The sequence below is a fragment of the Rhinoraja longicauda genome, chromosome 2, assembly GCF_053455715.1.
Source record: "Rhinoraja longicauda isolate Sanriku21f chromosome 2, sRhiLon1.1, whole genome shotgun sequence".
Classification (NCBI taxonomy): Eukaryota; Metazoa; Chordata; class Chondrichthyes; order Rajiformes; family Arhynchobatidae; genus Rhinoraja; species Rhinoraja longicauda.
In genome coordinates, this window is record NC_135954.1 from 102,301,189 (window position 1) to 102,319,749 (window position 18,561).

Genomic DNA, 18,561 nt, shown 5'->3' on the forward strand with positions numbered 1-18,561 from the left:
CAGGCCTTTTCGGCCCACCAAGTCCGTGCCGCCCAGCGATCCCCGTACATTAACACTATCCTACACCCACTAGGGACAATTTTTACATTTACATTTACCCAGCCAATTAACCTACATACCTGTACGTCTTTGGAGTGTGGGAGGAAACCGAAGATCTCGGAGAAAACCCACGCAGGTCACGGGGAGAACGTACAAACTCCTTACAGTGCAGCACCCGTAGTCAGGATCGAACCTGAGTCTCCGGCGCTGCATTCGCTGTAAAGCAGCAACTCTACCGCTGCGCTACCATACCTCTTCAACTCTGTGGCTCACTAAACCTCTTCAGAAGACAGTCAAGAGTTAAGGCTCCTCGCTGTGCATCAGGAGTTGCTTAGAAAACAAACAAGCAACAGATTTCTGTCACTGAAGGACATTAGCGAGCCAGATGGGTTTTTAACAACAACATGATCACCATTAGTGACATGAGCTTTTTAATCCTGATTTTTATTTAATTAACTGAATTAAAATTTCCCCAGATGATATGCTGAGAATCAACCTTCTATCTCTGGATTTTCTGCCTAGGATTTTGAGTATGCGGACATAATCAACATAATCACTGGACTAATGCACCTCAGATACATCAGCCTAGGTGAAGGACTAGAATTTGTTGTGTGGCTCCAGCCTACGGCAGCATATCATGAGTCATTAATGTCCATAACTTTTCTGAAAGAATATATGGAAGTACATATTTGTAATATATAAAGTTCATAAGTTATAGGAACAGAATTAGACCATTTGGCTCATCAAGTCTACTCTACCATTCAATCATGGCTGATCTATCTTTCCCTCTCAACCCATTTTCCTGCCGTCACCCCAATCTCCACCTTAAAAATATCCCTTGACTTGACCTCCACAGCCGTCTTTGGCAATGAATTCCACAGTCTCGCAACCCTTTGACTAAAGAAAGTCCTCCTCATCTCTTTCTAAAAGAACGTCTTTTTATTCTGAGGCTATGACTGGTCCTGGACTCCCCCACTAGTGGAAACATCCTCTCCACGTCCAGTCTATTTAGGTCTTTCACTATTCGGTAAGTTTCAATGAGGTCCCCCCTCATCATTTTAAACTCCAGCAAGTACAGGCCCAGTGCCGTCAAACGCTCATCAAATGTTAACTCAATCATTCCTGGGATAATCTTCGTAAACCTCCTCTGGACCCTCTCCAACATGGGATTCGCAGAGGTGCTGCCTTGTCCTTTATGGAAAGATTAAGCAAATTAAACCCAGGTCCTCCAGTGTTTGGAAGTATCAAAGGTGATATTACTGAAATATAGAAAACTCACCGAGGGTTGGGCAGAGTCAATGGTTATTTCTATGTCTAGAGTAGCTACATCCAGGGGGCACAACCTTGAAACGTTGTAGGTTATTTATGACTGTGCTGTAAAGAAATAGGTTCACCAATTCTGTTGCGACTTTGGAATTTTTAACGCAAAAGATCAGTGGAGGCTCAGTCATTGAATATATAGGAAGGTGCAAAAATATCCATAATCTGATTAAATGCCAAAGATTTGCTGCTGTTGCTATTTATTTATGTTCCGATCGTCTGCAAATATAACATTGCTGCCACCCACTTTCGTCCCACCCTCATCAGTCCATTCCTCCACAACTCTGCAAATACAGCAGGGTGGATTTTCCATGTTGCAGTGACTACATTTAGGCAGAAAATGACCTGGAATCCACAACAAGGCCCATTCCTGCTCTTCCCCTGCTCCTGGGCAATGGTTAGGTCTGGCTACAGCAGTTGTAGAATAGTGAAAGGCTTGGATAGAATGGAAGAGTAGTGGAAGGCTTGGATAGAGTGGATGTGGAGAGGATGTTTCCATTAATGGGAGAGTCAAGAACTAGAGGTCATAGCCTCAGATATAAAGGAACGTTCTTTTAGGAAGGAGATGAGGAGCGGTGAATCTGTGAAATTCTTTGCCCGGAGACCGTCAATGGATGTTTTTAATGCAGAGATAGATAGATTCTTGATTAGTACGAGTGTCAGAGGTTATGAGGAGAAGGCAGGAGAATGGGGTTAGGAGGGAGAGATAGATCAGCCATGATTAAATGGCAAAGCAGACATTGATGGGCCGAATGGCCTAATTCTACTCCTATTCGTTATGACCCCATGACCTTATGAATTGCAAATGAAACCAAGGAGCGGGTCAACTAAGGAGCTTGAGTTCATGAGAGACTTACAGGCAAAGTACTGAAAAATTTCATGATCAACATTGCGGATGAAAAACATAGGAGTTGCAAATGTTGAATCTTTACCCAAGAATGGCATGGAGGCTCCGTTCATGAGTATATTCAAGAGAGTTGCTAGATTTCTGGATATTAAGGGGATTAACAGATGTGGGATTAAAACAGAAAAGTGTAAAATGAGCCATAATCTGATTAAGCTAACAATTCTCACAGGATTGGCAGTTTCAAAAATTGCATATTTATTAACTCATCAACATATTAGCATTCCCCACGGCATGTTCCAGAAGTGCTATCTATCTGGGCAGCACAGTGGCGCAGTGGTAGAGTTGCTGCCTTACAACACTCACAGCGCCAGAGACCCTGGTTCGATCCTGGCTAAGGGTGCTTGTCTGTACAGAGTTTGTACGTTCTCCCCGTGACCGCGTGGGTTTTCTCCGAGATCTTCGGTTTCCTCCCACACTCCAAAGACGTACAGGTTTGCAGGTTAATTGGCTTGGCGTAAATGCAAAAAATTGTCCCGTGTGTAGGATAGTGTTAATGTGCGGGGATCGCTGGTCGGTACGGACTCGGTGGGCCGAAGGGCCTGTTTCCGCGCTGTATCTCGAAACTAAACTAAACTATGAAAATGTGACACCAAATCACATCAGGATATATTAAGGTGGGTCATGTAAACATTAGCCATGAGGTAGATTTTAAGGAACATCTTAAGTGAAGGGTGGAAACAGAGAGGCCAATGTTGTCATGTGATGCCTTGCTCTTACAAGCAAGACTTTATCTTTACTTTCTAGTCTATAATTGTATGGTAATATGACTTGTGACTGGAACCATAAAGCTCGGGATTGAATGATAGGGGTATTTCAATCATATTTGTCTCTTTTTGGGAGAATTATGATAAACCAAAACTGATATTAGTGAATAAATAACATCTTCTTTTAACTATAGTCTTGCATTCTATGCATACATACTTGAACAACAAATTAATAGTCCTTTTCTCAATTTAGCAAAACCCGTAAATAGATTTCTCTAAATGGGTTCGTTTAACAGCTCATTACATACTGTGTGTGGAGTCTAGTCAGTAGAAATGTCATGCTTTTAGCTCTGTACAAAGAGAAAAAAGCACCCTATTATTGTGAATTTAAATCAATAGATTTTCTTTGTGCAAACACCCACTCCTCGTATGGCCTTGTCTAACTCTTGCAGGGGTTACTATTCAATGTAGTTGTAAGGCAGCAATAGAGTTGCTGCCTTAAAGCGCCAGGAATCTGGGCTCAATCCTGACTACAGGTGCTGCCTGTACGGAGTTTGTACGTTCTCCCTCTGACCGCGTGGGTTTTCTCCAGGCGCTCCAGTTTCCTTCCACACTACAAAGGCATGCAAGTTTGGAGGTTAATTGGCTTCTGAAAAGATTGTAAATTATCCCGAGTGTGTAGGATAGTGCACAGGGATCGTTGGTCGGTGTGGACTCAGTGGGCTGAAGAGCCTGTTTCCATGCTGCATCTCTAAACTAAACTAAATTGAATGTCACAGGGAGACCATGCAAACTCCACACAAACAACATCACCACTTGTTGGAACACTGTACTGAAAGTAATGAGAAATCCCTAGCAAATACAAAGAACATTTATTTCATTTTCAGTGGTTTCCTAAGACAGGCATACCATGCTCTGAAAAGCTTGCTGGCTGCTTTGTGTTTGTCTTTATTGCTAGCCTTCAGTGTGTTCCACCAGCAACCTGGCCAACCTAAATATTCGTAACAAAGCACATATCATAACTAATCATGTTGGTTTACATATTGTAAGATTTGAGAAGTTTTCCCTCATTCTGCAAATCAACAAAACCAAAGAGCTGCAGTTTGGACATTTTATACGGGACTGGGGCTGATAGCAGAGAAAGGCTGCGGTCAGTTTTTAACAAGGGATGTCACAATCAGGGGGTCCCAAGATGGCCGCGGGACCTCGTGACCAGCCACAAAAGCAAAAACCCCACAGCCCAGTCTCTAGATTTCTGCAAAGCCACGGCCAGAACAATAGATGGATATTGGCCGTGCAGAAACCTGCGAAACCAGGTCGAAGTCCAGACACTGGGGCGCTGACATCAGCATACTCACAATGCCCCAAGCCGACCTACACAGTTAATCCCGTTAAGGGGGCACAATAGCCCATAGAAACCTACCTGGCAAGTGATGGGAAACCAGTTAAACCCATCACCTCTCAACGAGAAACAGATTAACAGACCGTCTAGCCATCACCGGTACCCCCGGACATAACGCAGATCAAAGAGAAATCTCGAAACCTATCTTTGAAACAAAGAGATCCCGAGATCTGGCGGGAGATAGGACGGGCCAGGATTAGTATAACTGGCCACGACTTTTGGGTTTTAAACTCATGCAAGGCAGAAGTCAGAGGACGCAACAAATGGCACGGAGAACGGAGACTCACCGAGAAGAACGGAAGGAAGAAACTCACGGAACAAGCACGACCCTCACGGAAAACAGCGGAGAAGCAGCACGAACAGCCAGACCTCAGTAATAGCCCCATGGTGAGCATGTACCCCGATCCTGCACATCCTGGACATAGTTTTAGTGTAGAGGGGAGGGTGGTTTAATTAACGTGGGTGTATAAGTAAATATGTGTTGGCCAATTTTGCGATGTGTCGTACGTTCCCCATCTTACAGTCAAGTATATGTCTTATAGAACTGTGCGTTTATACTTCAGAGTCAAAGTATTCATGTAATTCAGTATATGTCTTATAGAACTGGGCGTTTATACTTCAGAGTCAAAGTATTCATGTAATTCAGTATATGTCTGATAGAACTGTGTAAAAGCATTCATGGACAATAGTCCCAAGTGCACAATAAAAGCCTTTTCTGTTTAAACCCTGGTCTTCAAATCTGGTCTGGTTGAATTTTTCTGCACTATCAACGCTCCTGCATCTAAGTCCAGTGTCTAGAACCGTAGGGGGTGAGTGGGTCGAACCACTCACGGGGAACCAGTGTGCGCGGCCTGGTCGAGGGACCAGAGCGAGGCACGGGGACCTTAGGTCGGGCGAAAGCTCGGCTCAGAAAACCCCTTACATATATCATAGTTTAATGAATCTCCCACACAGTTTCTTATAATAAAGTGTAAAGTTATTTTCCCTTCAGCAGAACAGCATCTCTGCCAACTCAAGTATTAGTCTTCCACTCACCCTCATCCTTAGGCAGTAGGTAGTCAGTAACCGGACGTGGGCGGCACAGTGGCGCAGCGGTGGAGATGCTGCCTCACAGCACCAAAGACCCAGGTTTGATCCTGACTACAAGTGCTGTCTGTGCAGAGTTTGCACATTCTCCCCATGACCTGAGTGGGTTTTCTCCGAGATCTTCAGTTTCTTCCCACATTCCAAAGACGTACAGGTTTGTAGGTTAATTGGCTTGGTGTAAATGCAAATTGTCCCTAGTGTGTGTAGGGTAGTGTTAGTGTGAGAGAATCACTGATTGGTGTGGATTCGGTGGGCCGAAGAGCCTGTATCTCTAAACTAAACTAAACTAAACCGAACTAAACTAAACTTGGCCTGGTGCAACCAACCTGGATTATAAATCCAGGAATTGTTATTCACTGAAGGTCATAAAAACTGCAGAATTATTGCCTTTTGAATGCAGGACGCCAGGAAAGAATTTGACATTGGCAAGTGTATGTGTTAAACCACATAACTGCCCAGCGCTCATTCATAGCCTGGTCTGAACGCACTTGGAGACAGCTTAAGAATGTCACATTAAATTCATGCCATGCAGATCAATGTACAAATGTGGTAAGTCGGAAAATGGTGCAAGTGAGAGCCATGTGAATATTAGCCTATTCAGTCACTCAATTAAGTCACTATCAAGGGACTCACAATTATTATATTGCAACTAAGGCAAATGATGATTATAACTTCATCCAAAAATGCTGGTTGCAAATATATTCACAAAATTCTTCTGTCAGTCCTTGAAAATAGATAGGTCAATAAACTGTTTAAACTGTTTAACAGCAAATCTGTTAATGACTGCTCACGAAGAAAATTAAACATCTTCATAATATTTTAAAAGCCAAGTCGTAAAACTCCTGTTCATAAATTCTAGGAGCAGAATTAAGCCATTTGGCCCATAAAGTCAAATCCACAGCCGTCTGTGGAAATAAATTCCACAGATTCACCACCTTCTGACTAAAGAAATTCCTTCTCAGCTCCTTTCGAAAGGTACGTCCTTTTCATTCTGAGGCTATGCCCTGTGGTCCTAGACTATCCCACTAGTAGAAACATCCTCTCCACATTCACTCTGTCCAGGCCTTTCACTTTTCGGTGAGTTTCAATGAGGTCACCCCTCAACCTTCTAAACCCCAGCGAGTACAGGCCCAGTGTCATCAAAAGCTCATCATATGTTAACCCAATCATTCCGGGGATCATTCTCATAAACCTCCTCTGGACCCTCTCAAATCCCAGCACATCCTTCCTCAAATATGGAGCCCAATACTGTTCAAAATACTCCAAATGCGGTCTGACCAGTGCCTGATAAAGCATCGGCATTACATTCCTGTTTTTGCATTGAGGCCCTCACTAAATAAACGCTGGCATTGTATTCGCCTTCCTTACTACCGATTTAACTTGTAAATGAACTTTTTGGCAATCCTGCACCAGAACTGCAGAAGGACCTCTTTGCTCCTATTCTTAACTCCTCTTGTTATGAAGGCCAACAGAAGACAGGAGAATGGGGTTAGGAGGGGAGAGATAGATCAGCCATGATTGAATGGCGGAGTGGACTTGGTGGGCCGAATGGCCAAATTCTGCTCCTATTACACTACACTATCCTAGTGTAAGAGTGTGTCCAGTGGAGGTGGGGTGCAGGGGCTTTGTGGCCAGTTCCACTGCAAGGCTCCTGAGGGAAGTTGGAGTCAGAGGGCAGGCCCAAAGGAGGGCAATCAAATAACTTGCAAATGCTGCCGAACGGAGCAGTCACTGGCTGTGGCTGAAAAGAAAAGATACTGTCTGGGCTGCCACATGACCATCTAGAGGCTAACCATAAGACACACACCCAGGGTTGATCACCCTGCGGTGGGCCTGCCTCGACTGAGGGTGTCTTGTGATAAAAGGCCGAAACACCCAGTGACGTTGAGGTACACAACTGAAGATGTGTCTGAATGGTAGCAACATTACCTAATGGTCACCCCCAAGAACAACACCAGTCAATTGTAGTGCAAACCTTAGGGATTTTAACATCTAGTCCTACTAATCAATCTGAACTCCAAAGTTCCTTTACACCTCCGATTTCTGAATTCTCTCCCCATTTAGAAAATACTCTGCGCCTTCATTCCTACTACCAAAATGCATGTCTCCACACTTTGCCACGCTGCATTCCATCCGACGATTCTCAGTCCACTCTCCCAGCCTGTCCGTGGTCATACCATTGGGATGTAAGGTATTCATGGAATATGATGTGCTGTTCCTCTGGTTTGCGTGTGACCTCACTCTGGCAATGGAGGAGGCCCAGGAACAGTAGGGTCGGTATGGGAATGAAAAGGAGCGTTAAAATGGTTACCAACACCAATGTTTAGGGTGGGACAGTGGCTCAGTGATAGTGTTGCTACCTTACAACAGGTGTTGTCTGTACGGAGTTTGTACGTTCTCCCCATGACCGCGTGGGTTTTCTCCGAGATCTTCGGTTTCCTCCTACACTCCAAAGACGAATAAGTCTGTAGGTTAATTGGCTTGGTATCAATGTAAAACGGTCCCTAGTGTGTGTAGGACAGTGTTAATGTGTGGGGATCGCTGGTGGCTGCGGGCTCTGTGGGTCGGCGGACCCATTTCGGCGCTGTATCTCGAAACTAAACCGAACTAAACTAAACTGGGAGATCCAACAGGTCTTGTGTAAGGGGTTTCTGCGCCGAGCTTTCGCCCGACCTAAGGTCCCCGTGCCTTGCTCTGGTCCCAGGATTTTAACGGAAAAAGGCTCTTATTGAGCGCTTGGGACTATTGTACATGAATGCTTTTACACAGTTCTATAAGACATATACTGAATTACACGAATACTTTGACACAATTCTATTACACCTATGCACAATTACATGAATACTTTGACACAGTTCTATTACACCTATGCACAATTACATGAATACTTTGACACAGTTCTATTACACCTATGCACAATTACATGAATACTTTTTCTCTGAATCTTAAACGCAATGTTCTATAAGATATATACTTGACTGTAAGATGGGGAACGTAAGACACATCGTAAAATTGGCCAGCACATATACACTTACACCCACGTTAATTAAAACCACCCTCCCCTCTACACTAAACTATGTCCAGGATGTGCAGGATCGGGGTACATGCTCACCATGGGGCTATTACTGGGGTTACTGGCTGTTCGTGCTGCTTCCTCCGATGTTTTCAGTTTCTTGCGTGCCCGTGCTTGTCCCATGAGTTTCCTGCCGTTCGTTGCGTCCTCTGACTTCTGCCGTGAGACTTCTTCTTCTTCCTTCTGACTTCTGACTTGCGTGTCGTTTTTCCCTTTTAAAACCCAAAAATCGTGGCCAGTTATACCAATCCTGACCCGTCCTATCTCCCGCCAGATCTCGGGATCTCTTTGTTTCAAAGATGGGTTTCGAGTTTTCTCTTTGTTCTGCGTTATGTCCGGAAGTACCGGTGATGGCTAGATGGTCTGTTAATCTGTTTCTCGTTAAGAGGTGATGGGTTTAACTGGTTTCCCATCACCTGCCAGGTAGGTTTCTATGGGCTATTGTGCCCCCTTAACAAGATTAACTGTGTAGGTTGGCTTGGGGCATTGTGAAGCATGCTGATGTCAGCGCCCCAGTGTCTGGACTTCGACCTGGTTTCGCGGGTTTCTGCACGGCCAATATCCATCCATTGTTCTGGCCGTGGCTTTGCAGAAACCTAGAGACTGGGCTGTGGGGTTTTTGCTTTTGTGGCTGGTCACGAGGTCCCGCGGCCATCTTGGGACCCACGGATTGTGACATCCCTTGTTAAAAACCTGACCGCAGCCTTTCTCCGCTATCAGCCCCAGTCCCGTATAAAATGTCCAAACTGCAGCCCTTTGGTTTTGTTGATTGCAGAATGAGGGAAAACCTCAAATCTTACACTTGGCGGACAGAACGCGTGTTCACCAAAATGACTGACTATTCTCGTCTTCTCACGATGAAAAGGAGCCGCACAAGGTGGAGGAGAGTATTAGCAGAGGGGAAGTTGTGAATCTAGACTTAAGGATAACAGGCAATCGGATGGTGAAGTTCTGGAGGGTTTTTCCAAGAAATCTTGTCTTTTAGACATGGACAAAGACACTGAAGAGAGAGAAATATCACAGATTCAAAACTCCATGTCCAAGCTTTGGCACACAACTGGATAAGTCACTCAATTTATTTAACATATTATTTTGTTCAACTAACGCTCTGCGGAAACTATGGAAACTCATTTAATGCCTCCTTTCATTGTAGAAAATTGGCACCTGCGAATCTTTTGAAGCTGGCAAAATAACATCTTCTCGCTTCTATTTTCTAACTTTGAAAAGCACGCAGTCGTCATTGTGGATAATGGGAAAGGGGAAGATGATAAGATTAGACACACAGCCAGTCTGAAGAAGGGTCTCGACCCGACTCGTCACCCATTCCTTCTCTCCAGCTTACTCCAGCTTTTTTTGTGTCTATCTTCCATTTCTTTACTAACAGGCTCCTTTGAATTGACTGGATAGTGTTATCATGAAATAACTGTCTCGCAATATATGCAGCAGTACTTTAATACTGCAGGGTTCAAACAGCTGAAGCCCTGTGTTTTTTTTAATCAATAGAATTTTTATGAGGAAAAGATGTTACATGCAGCGACCAAATGCTTGCAGCAATAATAATTATCATAAGCTAATTTGTTCTTTGTGAAAGATTCTATGGGAGACTTAGCACAAGTATAGTATATCTTGCCCATTCTTAATGGCTCATGAATTTCAGATGCACCATTCTAAAAAAAAATCTTTTGTGATGCACTCTGGAAATGCTCAATATTTCATTCTATTTCACAATGACCGCTGATTTGTCAATCAGCTGACTCGATGGCCTTCAACTACTGTGACCTTGGTGGGAATTATGTGCGACACATAAAACAGGCTTAGCTTGCAGTGACATCCGCTGTAGTCTTCCTTGAAGTAAGCCCGTCTCATTGTACGCAGGTATTTATGCAAACAGGGCACCGGTAATATTTATGACCGGTCAAGCATGCAATCATTATTCTATAAGCTGTTCTAAATCTTCAAAACCGATTATGAGAGTTTAAATTAAACCATTTGGGGATGACTTTTGTAATATGTGCCCGCTGTGCAGATGTGAGTGGAAGTACATCATGCGTATTGATCTCCCGACCATTGAGAGGATCTACAGGTGCACTGCCTCAAGAAGACACCGCTATCCTCAGAGACTCTGGTCATTGTGGTGGGTGCGACCATCGGGGAGAAGGTACAGGAGAGTAAGGGCTGCACAGCGATGCAACTGGTAGAGCTGCTGCCTCACAGCACCAGAGACCCGGGTTCGATCCTGATGGAGGATGCTGTCCATGTGGCATTTGCACGTTCTCCCCGTGTCTTTCCTCTGGGTGCTCTCGTTCCCTCCGCCATCCCAAAGACGTGCGGGGTTGCGGGTTAATTGGCCTTGCCAAATTGTCACTGATGTGCAGGGAGTGGATGCAAGGGGTATCACAGTGGCACAGCGGTAGAGTTGCTGCCTCAAAGCGCCACAGACCTGGGTTCGATCCTGACAGCGGGTCCTGTCTGTCTGGGGCTTGTATGTTTAAATGATGGGTCTTTATTCCAAACATTATGGAGGGCACTGTATGTAGAGGCATCATGTGTACGACTCTGCCAATTGCAACACATTGCCATTGCAATGCCATGTATTTAATGTTGATGATAGAAGGTGTACTTCCAGAAGATTTAATTTCTACTTTCCAATCAAAAGTACATGCTTTGCCGATAGTGATGAGGCTCGTCATAAGATCATAAGATCATAAGATCATAAATGATAGCAGAATTAGACCATTTGGCGCATCAAGTCTACTCTGCCATTCGATCATGACTGATCTATCTCTCCATCCTAACCCCATTCTCCTGCCTTTTCCCCATAACCTCTGACACCTGTACTAATCAAGAATCTTCAGCTACAGAACAATATTATAGAGTCGACATCTCCAGAGAGGAGGAATGGGCGACATTTCGGGTCGAGACCCGTCTCCGACCCGAAACGTCGCCCATTCCTTTTCTCCAGAGATGCTGCCTGCCCCGTGGAGTTATTCCAGCTTTTTGTATCTATCTTCGGGGTAAACGAGCATCTGCAGTTCCTTCCTACAAACATTAAAGCGACTGTCAGATGGGCAGAAAATGGTAAATGGAATTTTACTTTCGAAGAAAATGCATCTTTGGATGACTTATAAGGTTTAAAGAGAAACATCTCGACAAGTACTGAGTACTGTTGTACATGTCAATGGAACTGAAAAGATAGCAGCATAGGTAGTTAAGGTGGTTAAAAAGCCATACACAATATTTGTCTTCATTACACTGATTACAGAAGGTTATGTTACAACGATACATAACATTAATCACAACACAACTGGGGTGTTGCATGCAGTTCTGGTTGCTACATAATAGGAAGGACATAATTGCACCTGGAGATAGTTCTTATATAAGGCATATCCGATCAATTGGATAGCATGCAAAACAAAGCTTTTCGCTGAAGATGGACATAAAATGTGGAGTAGCAGCAGCAATCAGCAGTAGCAGCAGCAGCAAGCAGCAGCAAGCAGCAGTAGCAGCAGCAAGCAGCAGCAGTAGCACCAAGCTGTGTTGCTTGGGAAGTAGTGTGTGGGGATTGTGTGGGGATTGTGTGGGGATTGTAAGGAGTAAGACCTGTGTGATCTCCCGGACTAGTTTCGATCGCCTAGCTTGGGGTCGGAGAGGAATTTCCCGGATTTTTTCCCAAATTGGCCTGGGTTTTTTATCCGGTTTTTCGCCTCTCCCAGGAGATCACTCAGTTCTTTTGGGTGGGCGGTTGGAGCGGTTGGAGTAGCGGCCGGGCAGTAGGTTTAGTAACTGAGCGCGGGGCTTTGTTTGGAGAGAATGACTGCCAGGGCAGTTTTTTGTTCTGGGTGTCAGATGTGGGGAATCTGGGAGTCTGATAGTCTTCCAGACATCCACATCTGCGCCAGGTGTGACGAGATGGGGCTCCTAAGGGACCGTATTAGGAACCTGGAGCGGCAGATTGATGACCTCCGTCTGATCAGGGAGAGTGAGGAGGTTATAGATAGGAGTTACAGGGAGGTGGTCACTCCTAGACCACGGGAGGTAGACAAGTGGGTCACTGTTAGGGGGGGCAAGGAACAGAGGCAGGGACTAGGGAGTACCCCGGTGGCTGTACCCCTTGGAAATAAGTACTCCTGTTTAAGTACTGTTGGGGGGGACAGCCTACCTGTGGGCAGCGACGGTGCCCGGGCCTCTGGCAAGGAGTCCAGCCCTGTTGCTCAGAAGGGTAGGGAAAGGAAGAGGAGAGCAGTAGTAATAGGGGACTCTATAGTGAGGGGGTCAGATAGGCGTTTCTGTGGACGCAGTCGGGAGACCCGGATGGTGGTTTGCCTCCCTGGTGCCGGTGTCCGGGATGTGTCTGAGCGTGTCCAGGATATCCTGAAAGGGGAGGGAGAGGAGCCAGAGGTCGTGGTACATATAGGTACCAACAATATAGGTAGGATAAGGGAAGAGGTCCTGAAAGGAGAATTCAGGGGGCTAGGAAGAGAGTTAAAAAAAAGGACTTCCAAAGTAATAATCTCAGGCTTACTGCCTGTGCCACGTGATAGTGAGAATAGGAATGGAGTGAGGTGGAGGATAAATACGTGGCTGAGGAACTGGTGCAGGGAGCAGGGTTTCAAGTTTCTGGATCATTGGGACCTCTTCTGGGGGAAGTATGACCTGTACAAAAAGGACGGGTTGCATCTGAACCCGAGGGGAACCAATATCCTGGCGGGGAGATTTGCTAAAATAACTGCGGAGACTTTAAACTAGTACGGTTGGGGGGAGGGACTCAAACACAGATAGCTAATAGGCAGTGTGTGAGGCAGGAGGCAGAAAAGGGAAACACTCAGACCCAATATGTAGGAGAGAAAGAAGGGAAAAGAAATAAACTGAGAATAAGAAATGATGGGTCCCTTAAATGTGTATATTTTAATGCTAGGAGCATTGTAAGAAAGGTGGATGAGCTTAGAGCCTGGATTGACATCTGGAAGTATGATGTTGTGGCGATCAGTGAAACATGGTTGCAGGAGGGTTGCGATTGGCAATTAAATATTCCAGGATTTCATTGTTTCAGATGTGATAGAATCGGAGGGGCAAGAGGTGGGGGTGTTGCATTGCTTGTCAGGGAGGATATCACAGCAGTGCTTTGGCAGGACAGACTAGAAGGCTCGATTAAGGAGGCTGTTTGGGTGGAACTCAGAAATGAGAAAGGTTTAGCAACACTTATAGGGGTGTATTATAGACCGCCAAATAGGGAACGAGAATTGGAAGAGCAAATATGTAAGGAGATAGCAGATATTAGTAGTAAGCACAGAGTGGTGATTGTGGGTGATTTCAATTTTCCGTATATAGACTGGGAATCACATTCTGTTAAAGGGCTGGATGGTTTGGAGTTTGTAAAATGTGTGCAGGATAGTTTTTTGCAGCAATACGTAGAGGTGCCTACCAGAGAAGGGGCAGTGTTGGACCTCCTGTTAGGAAATGAGATGGGTCAGGTGACGGAGGTATGTGTTGAGGAGCACTTTGGGTCTAGTGATCATAATGCCATTAGTTTCAATATCATTATGGAGAAGGTCAAATCTGGACCAAGGGTTGAGATTTTGGATTGGAGAAAGGCTAATTTTGAGGAGATGAGAAAGGATTTAAAAGGAGTGAAATGGAAATTGTTGTTTTATGAAAAGGATATAATAAAGAAATGGAGGATATTTAAAGGTGAAATTTTGAGAGTACAGAGTCTTTATGTCCCTGTTCGGTGGAAAGGAAAGATTAATAATTTGAAAGAGCCGTGGTTTTCCAGGGAAATTGGACACTTGGTTCGGAAAAAGAGGGAGATATACAATAAATATAAGCGGCAGGGAGTAAATGAGGTTTTTGAGGAATATAAAGAATGTAAAAGGAATCTTAAAAAGGAAATTAGAAAAGCGAAAAAAAGATATGAGGCTGCTTTGGCAAGTAATGTAAAAGTAAACCCCAAGGGGTTCTACAGATATGTCAATAGCAAACGGATAGTGAGGGATAAAATTGGTCCATTAGAGAGTCAGAGTGGACAGCTATGTGCTGAGCCGGAAGAAATGGGGGAGATATTAAACAATTTCTTTTCTTCGGTATTTACCGAGGAGAAGGATATTGAATTATGTGAGGTAAGCGAAACAAGTAGAGTAGTGATGGAAATTAGGAGGATTAAAGAAGAGGAGGTACGGACACTTTTGAAGAATATAAAAGTGGATAAGTCTCCAGGTCCTGATAGGATATTCCCTAGGACATTGAGGGAAGTTAGTGCAGAAATAGCAGGGGCTATGACGGAAATATTTCAAACGTCATTAGAAACAGGGATGGTGCCGGAAGATTGGCGCATTGCGCATGTTGTGCCTTTGTTTAAAAAAGGTTCTAAAAGTAAACCTAGCAATTATAGACCTATTAGTTTGACGTCTGTGGTGGGAAAATTAATGGAAAAGATACTTAGGGACAATATATATAATTATTTGGATAATCAAGGCCTGATTAGAAACAGTCAACATGGATTTGTGCCTGGAAGGTCATGTTTGACTAATCTTCTTGAATTTTTTGAAGAGGTTACCAGGGAAATTGATAAGGGCAAGGCTGTGGATGTTGTCTATATGGACTTCAGTAAGGCATTTGACAAGGTTCCACATGGAAGGTTGATTAAGAAGGTTAAATCGTTGGGTATTAATAGTGAGGTTGCAAGATGGATTCAACAATGGCTGAATGGGAGATACCAGAGGGTAATGGTTGACAATTGTATGTCAGGTTGGAGGCCAGTGTCTAGTGGAGTGCCCCAAGGATCTGTGTTGGGTCCATTGTTGTTTGTCATTTACATTAATGATCTGGATGATGGTGTGGCAAATTGGATTAGTAAATATGCAGATGATACTAAGATAGGTGGAGTAGTTGATAGTGAGGTAGATTTTCAAAGTCTACAGAGAGACTTGGGCCTTTTGGAAGGGTGGGCTGAAAGATGGCAGATGGAGTTTAATGCTGATAAGTGTGAGTTGCTGCATTTTGGTAGGACAAATCAAAATAGGACGTACAGGGTAAATGGTAGGGAATTGAGGAATGCAGTGGAACAGAGGGATCTGGGAATAACTGTGCATTGTTCCCTGAAGGTGGAATCTCATGTGGATAGGGTGGTGAAGAAGGCGTTTGGTATGCTTGCCTTTATAAATCAGAGCATCGAGTATAGAAGTTGGGATGTAATGTTGAAATTGTACAGGGCATTGGTGAGGCCGAATCTGGAGTATGGTGTGCAGTTCTGGTCGCCAAATTATAGGAAGGATGTCGACAAAATGGAGAGGGTACAGAGGAGATTCACTAGAATGTTGCCTGGGTTTCAGCACTTAGGCTACAGAGAGAGGTTGAATAGGTTGGGTCTTTATTCTTTGGAGCGTAGAAGGTTGAGGGGGGACTTGATAGAGGTTTTTTAAATTTTGAGAGGGACGGACAGAGTTGACGTGGGTAGGCTTTTCCCTTTGAGAGTGGGGAAGATTCCAACAAGGGGACATAGCTTCAGAATTGAGGGACAAAGGGGGAACTTCTTTACTCAGAGGGTTGTGGCTGTATGGAATGGGCTTCCGGTGGAAGTGGTGGAGGCTGGCTCGATTTTATTATTTAAGAGTAAATTGGATAGGTATATGGATAGGAGGGGATTGGAGGGTTATGGTCTGAGTGCAGGTAGATGAGACTAGGTCAGGGAGAATGGTCGGCGTGGACTGGTAGGGCCGGACAGGCCTGTTTCCATGCTGTAGTTGTTATATGTTATATGTTATATGTTATAACTCAGCGGGACAGGCAGCATCTTTAGATAGAAGGAATGGGTGACGTTTCGGGTCGAGACCCTCCTTCAGAGTCGGGAGAAGGAGTTATAGAGATAAGGAAGTATAAGGTGTGAAGACGAGATAAAGGAGATGAGAATCAAGGAAAATGTAGAATAGATCATTGTCAGCTCAAAGAAGGTGACAACGAAGCATATAGAGATAACATTTAATGAGGGGGACAGTCAGACTGATCGGAGAACTAGGAAGGGGAAGGGATGGAGAGAGAGGGACAGCAAAGGTAACGCCCATTCCTTCTATCCAGAGATGCCGCCTGTCCCGTTGAGTTACTCCAGCATTTTGTGTCCATCTTCGGTGTAAGCCAGCATCTGCAGTTCCTTCCTACACAAAGCTTTTCACTGTACCTTGGAACACATAACAATAATAAACCTAAAACTAAACCTAGAGAGTGCAGAAGAGATTTGCCAGGATGTTACATAGGGTGGAACATTTAATTTATGTGGAAAGACTGGATAGACTGGATACCTTTCTTTGGAGAAGACAAAGCAGAGTGGATCCTGACCAAGATAAAAAAGATTATGAGGGGGTGAGATAGATATGTGGACAGCCCAAAGTATTTAGTCTTGGCAGAGGTTCCTAGAACCAAAGGACAGTTTTGAGGGTAAGAAGCTGGAGATTTTGAGGGTAAGAAGCTGGAGATTTTGAGGGGATTTCATATTTTGTTCACCAAAAGAATGATTGAAATAGTATAAGAAGGAACTGCAGATGCTGGTTTATACCGAAGACAGACACAAAATGCTGGAGTAACAGCGGGTCGGGCAGCATGCCTGGAGAAAAGGAATAGGTGACATTTTGGGTCAAGACCAGACCACCCATCAGATTGATGAAGGGTCTCGACCCAAAACGTCACCTATTCCTTTTCTCCAGAGATGCTGCCTGAGCAGCTGTTTATCCGCAAGAAATAATGAATAGATATAGAAAAAAAATGCAATGGGGAAACAAAAATATAGCATTCAGGGGCAGGGTCCTGACCCGAAACATCATCTGTCCATTCTCTCCACAGCTGCTGCCTGGCCCATCTAGTTCCTCCAGCACTTTGTGTTCTGCTCAAGATTCCAGCGTCTGCAGTTCCTTGTGTCTCCAAAAAAAAAACATTATTGGCTTCAATCTCGAGGCAAGCATCACTGGGTTCATGGAACAACGCACATAATTGGTTTAAACGGCAATTCGTATGGGTAGGAACAAGAAATAATTAGCATAAGTGAGTATAGAGACAGTGAGAGTTGGTGACGTCAAGAGACAATCTGCATAAGTGGGTAATTGATACATTAGCTAATTACAATTACTGGATAATTCAGCTCTCATTCCAGCAAATGCACAGTTCAGATTTAACAGGAGCGAACTGTGGATTGAGCAAAAGATGAGTACAACGTCTGGTCATTGAAAGATACGAGCAACCAAAATGGATGCACTTACTGCTCATGTTGCCACGCAATAATTCCTCGCTGATTATTATCATTAATGGTTTTATTCTTTCAATCATTTTGTAAGTTGTGTTAAAACAAAGTTGGGCACATCTTCGTTATGTTATTGAAAAACTACAATATTTTTGCCTATCTGATCTGCTTCTAGTTGTTATGTTTTAGTATTTCCCCCTCTGAAGAGACCTATTTATTCATTATATTCACACTTGCCTCCATGCATAATTTATGGCATTTACAGGCAGACACTTTCAATAGAAAGCAAAAGTAAATCTTGCTCCAGGCAAGATAATTTCACTCTGTTCACCACATGCTCAGAGAGAGAGAGAGAGAGAGAGAGAGAGAGAGATAGACAGAGATAGACAGAGAGATAGAGAGAAAGAGAGAGAAAGAGAGAGAAAGAGAGAGAAAGAGAGGAAGAGAGAGAAAGAGAGAAAGAGAGAGAAAGCGCAATGTAGGCCAAATTTAAGTTGTAGATGGCATTCAACCTATCTCAACCCTGAAATATTGCTCACTTTATATAGAAACAAACAGAATGGAGCCAATGTATTAAATGCACATTAAAAGTGAGGAGACTCACCTGTTTGTTAAACATATCAAGAATAGGCAAGAATATGTCTCTTCAGGTCATAGAGTCTTACAGAATAGAAACAAATTAGAAGGAGGAGAGGAGATCTTATCGAAACGTATAAGATAATTAAGGGGTTGGACACGTTAGAGGCAGGAAACATGTTCCCAATGTTGGGGGAGTCCAGAACAAGGGGCCACGGTTTAAGAATAAGG